The 10,061-nt window shown below is 32.9% G+C and overlaps 1 long non-coding RNA gene across 1 annotated transcript; it reads right to left on the bottom strand.

The window, feature by feature from the left end:
• Positions 1 to 571: 571 nt before the first annotated feature.
• Positions 572 to 1,822, bottom strand: LOC136276455 (uncharacterized). Its single transcript, XR_010714896.1, has 2 exons — positions 1,436 to 1,822; positions 572 to 1,151 (listed from the first exon to the last, which is right to left on the bottom strand). It is a non-coding gene; the product is annotated as an uncharacterized lncRNA (long non-coding RNA).
• Positions 1,823 to 10,061: the final 8,239 nt, after the last annotated feature.

Here is a 10,061-nt window from a genome sequence, read left to right as displayed (position 1 = left end):
ACTCAATGTTGAGTAAAATATTGAGCGCTTTAATACCTAATTTGACAAAATCGTTGTATGAAAGTCACTTGTTCGGTGCTGCTTTTTCCCTAGCATTTTTAGCTCACCGAGACGAAGTCGGGGGGAGCTTATGCTATACCCTCGGCGTCGGCGTCGGCGTCGGCGTCCGGACCTGGTTAAAGTTTTTGTTGCAGGTCCTGTATCTAACTTATTACTTGTCCTATCTTCACCAAACTTGCATGAATGATGCATCTGGACCTACTAATGGACTTGAGAGACTTGGATGCTGAATCTGGGCCATGAATTTCAGATGCTGGAGGAGGTTAAGGTGTTTGGAGCAGGTTAAAGTTTTTGTTGCAGGTGCCCTTTGATAGCCATTTCTAAGTTACTACTGGTCCAAACTTCACCAAACTTGCATAGATGGTGTGTCTTATGATACTGATGCACCTGACAGGCTTGAATGCTGAATCTGAGCCATAGGTTTCGGATGCTGGATGAGGTTAAGGTTTTTAGAGCTGGTTAAAGTTTTTGGAGCAGGTGCCCTCTGATGATTATATCTTATTTACTACTGGTCCTTACTTCACCAAACTTGCATGGATGGTGTGTCTTATGATACTTTTGCACCTGACAGGCTTGAATGCTGAATCTGAGCCGAAGGTTTCGGATGCTAGATGAAGTTAGGTTTTTCGAGCAGGTTAAAGTTTTTGTTGCAGGTGCCCTTTGATAGCCATTTCTAAGTTACTACTGGTCCCAACTTCACCAAACTTGCATAGATGGTGCGTCTTATGATACTGATGCACCTGACAGGCTTGAATGCTGAATCTGAGCCATAGGTTTCGGATGCTGGATGAGGTTAAGGTTTTAAGAGCTGGTTAAAGTTTTTAGAGCAGGTGCCCTCTGATGATCATATCTTAGTTATTACTGGTCCTAACTTTACCAAACTTACATGGATGGTGTGTCTTATGATACTGATGCACCTGACAGGCTTGAATGCTGAATCTGAGCCATAGGTTTCGGATGCTGGATGAGGTTTAGTTTTTTTGGAACAGGTCACATGTTTAATATATGTAGGTAATAGCACTATTTCAAACTTGCATATATGATCTAACTATAATATAAATGAATGGCAGAGGTAGCTTCAGATGCAGAGCCTGATCTCCATTATCAAGGATGCTAAAAAATATATCTTAGTTATTTCTGGTCCTAACTTCACCAAACTTGCAAGGATGGTGCGTCTTACGATACTGATGCACCTGACAGGCATGAATGCTGAATCTGAGCCATAGGTTTCGGATGCTGGATGAGGTTAAGGTTTTAAGAGCTGGTTAAAGTTTTTAGAGCAGGTGCCCTCTGATGATTATATCTTAGTTATTACTGGTCCTTACATCACCAAACTTGCAGGGATGATGCATCTCATGATACTGATGCATCTGACAGGCTTGAATGCTGAATCTGAGCCATAGGTTTCGGATGCTGGATGAGGTTTAGTTTTTTGGAACAGGTTACATGTTTTATAGATAATAGCTTGCATAATTGATTTAACTATAATATAAATGAATTGCAGAGGTAGCTTCAGATGCAGAGCCTGATCTCCATTATCAAGGATGCTAAAAATTCTCCTACCTCACTCAAACCTGCTTGATAGATGTGTTTGTTGTTAAATGATTTAACATGATTCCTATGATATAGTATTCTATGATATGATACACTATTGTTTTATATGATACAATGTAATATCATACATTATATTGTAAAAAGTTATATGATATGATATGATATTGTATCAATTTTTTTGTACATTATTATATGATATTGTATTATGATATTGTTATGTATAGTATTGTATATTATTATACAATATTGTAGAATATGATATTGTATAATATATTATTTTATCGAATGATATTGTTTCATATTATATTGCAATATATGATATTGTATCATATGATACGATATTGTATATTATAATTATAGCATATCGTATGATACAATATTGTATAATATGATATTGGTTTATATAATATATTGTTATATAATACATGAAATTGTATTATATGATATTATAAGATATCATATAATATGATATTGTATAATATGATATTGTATCATATGATATGATATTGTATAAAATGATATTGTATTATATAATATCGTACTGTATCAGATGATATTGTATCATATGATATGAAACAATGTTTTATCAAATTATATTGTATCATATGATACAATATTGTGTATCAAATATGGTACAATATCATACAATACAAAATTATACTATATTATACAATAAAATATCATATGTTACAATATTGTGATGTATTATGTGATATGATATAGTATCAAATAATGCTATATTGTATTTATATTAGATATTATGATATTGTATTATGTGATTAAATACAATAATGTATAACACGATACAATGTCATATTATATGTTACAAAATCATATTGCATCAATATTTATTACAGTATTATATTGTATTAAATGATATATATTGTAAGTATCATTGGATGCAATATCATATTTTATATTATTGTATTGATAAACATTGTATCTTATAATAATGTATGAAATGAACATAGGATTATCATACAATTTTTTTACATATGATATACGATATTGTGTCAAAACAGTATCCATGAATATCCAAGATCATTAACTATGATTTTCATATCATATGATAAAGGTGGTTTTAAAGGTGATGCCTCATAATGTTGATGCCTCGTCTCGGTGAGCTTTGTAATCTGTGATTACCTATGTTTTTGGTATGTTCAGAGTTGGGGAGATAACACTGACTCGGCACAGTTCTGTTGAGAAAATACTGCAGTTATCAGATACATACATTGATTCAGATACAATTCACTTGTTTTTAAGATATTCCAAGACTGATCAGTTTGGTAGTGGTACAACTATTACCATCACGAAATCCCAAGAATCAAATGTATGCTTTCAGTTTCTTAACTCTTACTTGCAGTGTAGGCCAAGCCAATTAGGTCCACTTTTTTGTCATATTAATGCCAAACCCTTAACATCATTTCAATTTTCTAGCATTTTACAAAAGTGCCTGAACTTTTTACAAGTTGATACAAAAACATTCAAATCCCATTCTTTTAGAATAGGTGCTGCAACTCATTTGTATATGGCAGGTATATCTGAAAGTCAAATACAGAATAGGGGAAGATGGCAATCTAATGCATACAAACGTTATCTTAGTCCAGAATTAGTTTAATAAATAGGACAACAAATTGTGACAGATGGTTACAACATTTACAATGTACAGTGTTCCTTATTAAGTTTCAGAATACATTTGGATTGTTGGCGTCTTCCATAGTAAAGAGGGCCAGAGAACATATCTCCCAAGATCCTGAATTCAATACAAACTTAAGTACAGACATGAGTATCATTTGGAAATGTGTTTCAGGCCTGATGGTGTAACCTCTTGTCGTCTATCCAAGAATTGCAAGTTAAGTACCCAGTGCCGAAACTTTTAGTCATTCATTGTGGGGGGGAATGACATAGCAGATATATATTTCATTGTCAGGTCTACAAAAGTTCATTAAACGTACCTTAAGGGAAATTTTTGAAATCTTCCCCACTACACGCAAATTTTACCTAGGTCTTGTTGGAGGCATGCTATCTCAAACATCTCTGCAGAAATTTCGAGAAAACGCATTAACAGCTCAATTGCTACATTTGTGCTTAATCATGGTGGGGCATCGATTAAATATCTAGAAATTTCAGCCTTTCACCCCACCTTAATTTTGCCGGATGGGGTGCATCTTACAAATTTAGGCAATTTTCATTATTTAACAACATTACAGAATGCTTTAAAACAGTTTATTCAAAATGGTTCAAACAAATTCCCTAGTTTATAACTCTATGAATATATCATTTTCACAAGTTGGTTAAGCTTCTGTAATTGGTAATTTTTCTTTACTTGAGGCATAGTATCATGCATAAATTTGGTTTGTGGATTGGCATGGTCATTGAATTTGTTGCAAATTGGGTATTTTTATTGTACAAGGGTGTACACACCAAGTCGTCAGACCTCTGATTTGGAGGTCGTTGTTAGAGTTTATCTGAATCTGGCACTTGCTATTATTTGATAATATATACCCAGTAGTTGTCTAGTTGGCATTTTTTTAAAAGAGTGGGCAGGTTGTCGAGTGGAGTAGAGCGAATAAATTTAGTAGAGTTGGTAAAAAATTGGTTAGTCACATAGTTATTGAGTTGGTATTTCTCATTATGCTGGGATATTCTGAGTTGGCAAGTACTAGTATCCAATTTAAAGACAATTTTCAATTTTGATTTTGCCGATTTGGCAAGTCTCCGATTTGGAGGCAACGTTAGTATTTCACATTTTGGCAGGTCTCCGATTTGGGGGCAATATTTTTTTATTTTTTTTTTGTTGTTGCCGATTTGCCAGGTCTCCGATTTGGAGGCAATTTTTAATTTTGCCGAATTGGCATGTCTCCGATTTGGAGGCAAATTTGAAAATTTCTTCAGGAATGGCATATCACATGTTAAGAAAGTGTAATTTTCCTCATTCCTGTCAAAATGCGGCCGCTCAGTTGGCGGTAGGATTTCTAGAAAATCCATTTGGCACAATTTTTACAGTAAAACATTTGCGGTCGGATACTGTTATTTCTAGGTCCGACTGCACTTATATAAACCTTTTGTGCTATTTTACCATTAACACTTGTTTACTTAATCAAAACATTGTTAAGTGCTTTATTTTGGTTAATTTTTGGATAAAGTGGAGCACATAGATGCTAACCTGTTTCCTTTTAAAATGCTCATGTTCAATTTTTAAGACCGAGATTAATTCTAATTAATCCCATAATGTGGCATCTCTGTGTTTTGCTTTTAAGCAATAGTCTTTTTGTAATAATCAAGTTTATCCCTTAAAGATAAACAATGTTATGTAGAAAGACTTTGATTTTTTTAATGATTAAAATCCGGAATATTTGTGTCCCTTCAAACTGTTTTTGACCTTTATTTATCAAAACCTTTATACGCTTGCGCATACTCATCTACTTCCTTTTTCCGCTGTATCGGAAATCAAAACCCACCCTTCCCTACCCCAAATTTTGAATTTTAACTAATTTCAACCATGTTTGTTTCAAATGCTCTGTTTCTGCTTGTGTCTTTTTATGTTTCAGAAATATGCAGAAAAAAGCCATCGTCATGACTCAATTCAGAACAAGCCTGGGTATGAGGAATTGATATGTAGCACAATTTTGACAGTAACACATTTGCAGTCGGATACTGTTATTTCCAGGTCCGACTGCACTTATATAAACCTTTTGTGCTATTTTACCATTATATAAATAGTACCTGTTTGGGAGGGTAACAGTTGAAATTGACACCCCAAGAAAACCATTGTCAACCGACGCGAAGCGTCGGTTGACAATGGTTTTTGTGGGGTGTCGATTTCAACTGTTATCCTCCCAAACAGACACTATTTATTTTATTATACTGAAAGTCAATTTTAAAGAAAACTTAAATGCTTTTCTATAGGAATGACTTGAATTCTACTGCGAACCTTACGCGCATCATTTACGCGCATTGTCGGTTGACAATGGTTTTCTCGGGGTGTCAATTTCAACTGTTACCCTCCCAAAGAGGCACTATTTATATAATGTTACCGGTTGCTAAGTGTGTTGCTAACGCTGAGGGTAATAGAACGGATTATTAACTGCGTCTAAACCAATCAGATTTCAGTATTTAACATGAAAGTATAATAAAAACACTTGTTTACTTAATCAAAATATTGTTATCTAATAAAAGTCATGACATTTCTGCCACCCATGTGTTACGTGCTCTATTTTGGTTAATTTTTGGATAAAGTGAAGCACATAGATGCTAACCTGTTTCCATTTAAAATGCTCATGTTCAATTTTTAAGACTGAGATTAATTCTAATTAATCCCATAATGTGGCATCTCTGTGTTTTGCTTTTAAGCAATAGTCTTTTCGTAATAACCTCAGGAGCCTGTCAACAGAACAGGGGTCTCGCCAATTGAAAACACGCGCAGCTATTTTTTAAATGAATAACTGACAATATTCTATAATCTGATCCTGCATTTCTTCTTACATCAATGACATTTTTCGAAATTAAATGTATCATCTCTTAAGAAATGATTAGTATATATACATATATATATATATGTGTGTGTGTGTGCCGGTATTAGCAATTTCTTTACCGCCATGTTTAAATTTACTGCAGAAAATATATATGCACGTTTTGAAAAATTCGCAAAATTTGCGTTATCCTCCCTCATTAAGTACGACATCGCATTAAACAAACGTAACAACGAGAGACAATTGAATAAGAACTAGCTTGCCAATCGTTGTGAAATAGATAAGTTCAAATTTGATAAAACATCTTTTAAAAAACATCGCTTCTGATTAAAACTAAAGAGAGTGTTCTTCTTGTTGATACGGACCTGTTTCATTAATGTTGAATTATCATGTTCAAAACTTAAGAAATATAAGGAAAATAAATACCTGATTTTAACGTCATTGTATAGACACGGCATATGTGAGAATTTAATCATCGTAAATATAATCCTATACGGGATTAAAGTAAAAAACACATTCCTTCTTTTTTAAAGGATATTGTGTTAATGTTTCCAATAGAATAAAAGAAAATTGATGCATAAAACGAACTTTGAAACCGCGTCACGCGAGATAGTTGCTAATACATGTATGTCTCAGGCTGTAAATAAAAGCATATAAAGTACATGTTAACAATCTTAAAAGTGGAACGGAAATCGATATGCTTTTTGTAAAGACAGAAACCAATACCGGTCCTATATATAGGTCAATTCTTTTGTTACATGCAAATGATCCGTTCCTAACGGGCAATACACTTTAAAGATGAAGTTTTGTTTTACTCCATCACTAGATGTTTAATCTAAGTCAATTTATAACAAAGAAATATTGTTATGAAAGTATCTTTGAAAGGTATACCGGGTATATATGAGAGTATGTGAGTTAAAGCTCTCTGTATATTTAGAAAGGTTCATTATAAAACTTATCAAAAAGATAACAATTACCAGTATATTGTGTGGAAGAGTGTTAAATAACTACTTTTAAAAAGACTTGAATTATTGACGTCACTAAGATGGTCAGACCGGACGTTAATTTCCTTTTACACGCTGTCGGCATTACTGAAATAAAAAAGATAATTGAAATTCTGACCGGAAGTAATGTGTGATGTTAGCTCGATTAAAACGATTTTTGGTTCCACGTTGCTTTAAATTTGGTATACATTAAAGGTTCTTTTGTCGTTTGCAAAGTAAGTGCAAAAACAACGTTAATAAGATGAAGTCGACTCCCAATGACTGTTAATGATTTATTTATGAAAACTATTTTCATTGTTATACTTAAGAAGGTTTATTTTCAGCATTTGATCTTTGTATAAGCACAGAGATCGTTTCTTATTACATACTTGCATAAGGATCTATCAACAACTCTTAAAAACACTTTTCGATGTTTGTTTAGATACATGTAGGGATAATAACATCAGCTTTTGGAAATAAAAACACTACAATAAGACAAACAAAGTTTATGACGTAATACACTACAGGATTGCAACAAATATGATTCTCTTTAAATAATTGCATTTTATCACATAGGTTTGGTATCCAGAATACAATTTTGCGTTTTTCTGTAAACGTTTAGGTAACAGCTTTTCAGACACGTTAGTTTTCCTCTCGGCAAAGTGTTGCATGATGAATAGCACAGTAAAAGTCTGTCACGTGATTGTTTAACACATTGCATCTCCGAATCACAATCACCACGTGTTGTCATAACAACGAGTGAAATTGAGAGGAAGGTCAAGCAAAGGGCAGTAAATCTAAACATCTGAAATATAGAAATACCAGTGGTATAACTAAAGACAATTTACGAAACATTGATGCATATTTATTTAATATATTCGACAATTTGGGTTTTGTCTAATCCGAAACATAAAACTCAATGTTTCAGTAACAAAATCTTTGACTAGATAATTCAATGCTAGCACATTCTGCTGATTTAGGTGGACCTCCTCTAGGAATTTTGGGACTTCTATTTAAACAAAAAAATTTTTTTGCTTGTTTTATTTTGCTGGTAGGTCTTTTAAAAAATGCACCATGAAACTTCAATACACTTCAAAAAGCTCGTTAAGTTAAAAGAGGACGCTTCAAATGTATAATTCAATTACATAACAGCTGATTTCCTGCCTCAAAATTCTAACAAAAAAACGTGTCAACAGTCCTTTCAAAGTAAACGTTGATAAAAAGAAACAATAAATTTTAATTTAATTGTATGCATGAAGTTAATTTTTAAAAACTTTTTAAAGACATGTTTGTTTAGATCCAGTACATTATAGATTTTTCAGTATATTATATAGAAATATTAATATCATTAAATACGATTTACCATAAAGATAAGAACAAAATCATCACAGGTATGTGATCATGCTGCGAAAAATTCAGGTATGACCATTATAGAATCTTATCTGAACTAAACTAATAATATATAGATTTTTTGTAAAAACATCTAGTAAATGGTTTTGCATACTCACCTTTCTGAGCTCAAGTTCAAACATTAATGATAATTTTGTCGACAATACTATAGAAATAAGAGGCATTAATAATCACAACACGTGTTAACACGTGTCGCAGGTGCATCTATGTCGCGAATATTGTAACTTGACAATGTGCTCAGAGCTATATGAGCTAATTAGCCGTTGTTGTAAAATCTGGCTTTGGGTACAATGGTGATTTTGTGTAACTCTAACCATCAGGATTGCAGAGTACACTCGTTTTCTAAATGAAAATATAAATGATATAAGTACATGGTTAAGGAAAGTTTGCTTATTAATTATGAAATTATTAACTGTACATTTCTGCTCTTTCCTTGCAACTTTTTTTTAAAAAGTTAATGAATGGAATGAAATATAACGTTTACTAGATTTTGACCCGTGCGTGCATATCGGACATTTACGAAATGGATATATCGACACATTCATATTGCAAGGTACTTTTGAAATAAACAATGAATGTGAATATGATTATTTTGTTTTTTTAAACTGTTGCATAACGGATAGGTAAAACTAATCATAACACTTGAAAATAAGTCTGCAGCTGCGCAGTTCAATTGCTGTTCTGAGTGATAAAAAAGGCATTGTCCTGTTCTTGTATGCATACTTTTTACACAAAATGACATGTAGGAATATTTATTGCTTTTATATCTTTTGGCAACAATTTTGGACAATTCGGGCAGAAACAGGATTAACAATCTAACTTTAAAAAATACGTTACAGTTGCATCAATACATGTAAGATATGTCTAAATTTATTTGCCAGTGTTTGACTAATTATGATTTGTTCATCTGCATTACATTAACTCTCTCTCTCTCTCTCTCATTCATTAATTAGGCAATTAAACATCTTATAAGATCTCTCTCTCTCTCTCTCTCTCTCTCTCTCTCTCTCTCTCTCTCTCTCTCTCTCTCATGTCATTCATTGTAGTTCATTGTAACACCTTAATTAGAGGTCTATGTTTGTGGCTTTCGTGGGTACCCCTTGTACATGAATTTACATCCCATGAACGTATAAACATTTATTTGTTTAGTATTTATTTACAAAATAGAACTTGTTACCGACAAAATTATGTCCCTAAGAACCAAAAAATTTTGGCTACCCACGAACATTGACCCCCCCCCCTCCCTCCCACGAATAAAAATGATCCCACGGTATTTTGTTTTTTCTTTTCTGATCCTTCTGTCTTACATAAATATTGATTCTGTTATGCATCCATGAAATTTTAATACTGTATATATTGATGACATTTAGAATTATTACTTATGCACAGACCAATACATGCTTAAAATTAAAACATAATTATCAGTTAGTTGACTAAATATAATAGCTCTGCAAAAAAATATCAACTGATTGCCTGATTTTCATTAGTTTAATAAATTTTATAGAGTAGTGCTCTGTCAACAATTTATATGCCACCTGCGGTGTGATACCGGTATCAAATAAATCAATTGTGGTGAGAACTG

Source organism: Magallana gigas, chromosome 6 (genome assembly GCF_963853765.1).
Source record: "Magallana gigas chromosome 6, xbMagGiga1.1, whole genome shotgun sequence".
Taxonomy (NCBI): Eukaryota; Metazoa; Mollusca; class Bivalvia; order Ostreida; family Ostreidae; genus Magallana; species Magallana gigas.
Note: the sequence above shows the minus strand (reverse complement) of the source record. Positions and strands in the feature narration are given on the sequence as shown.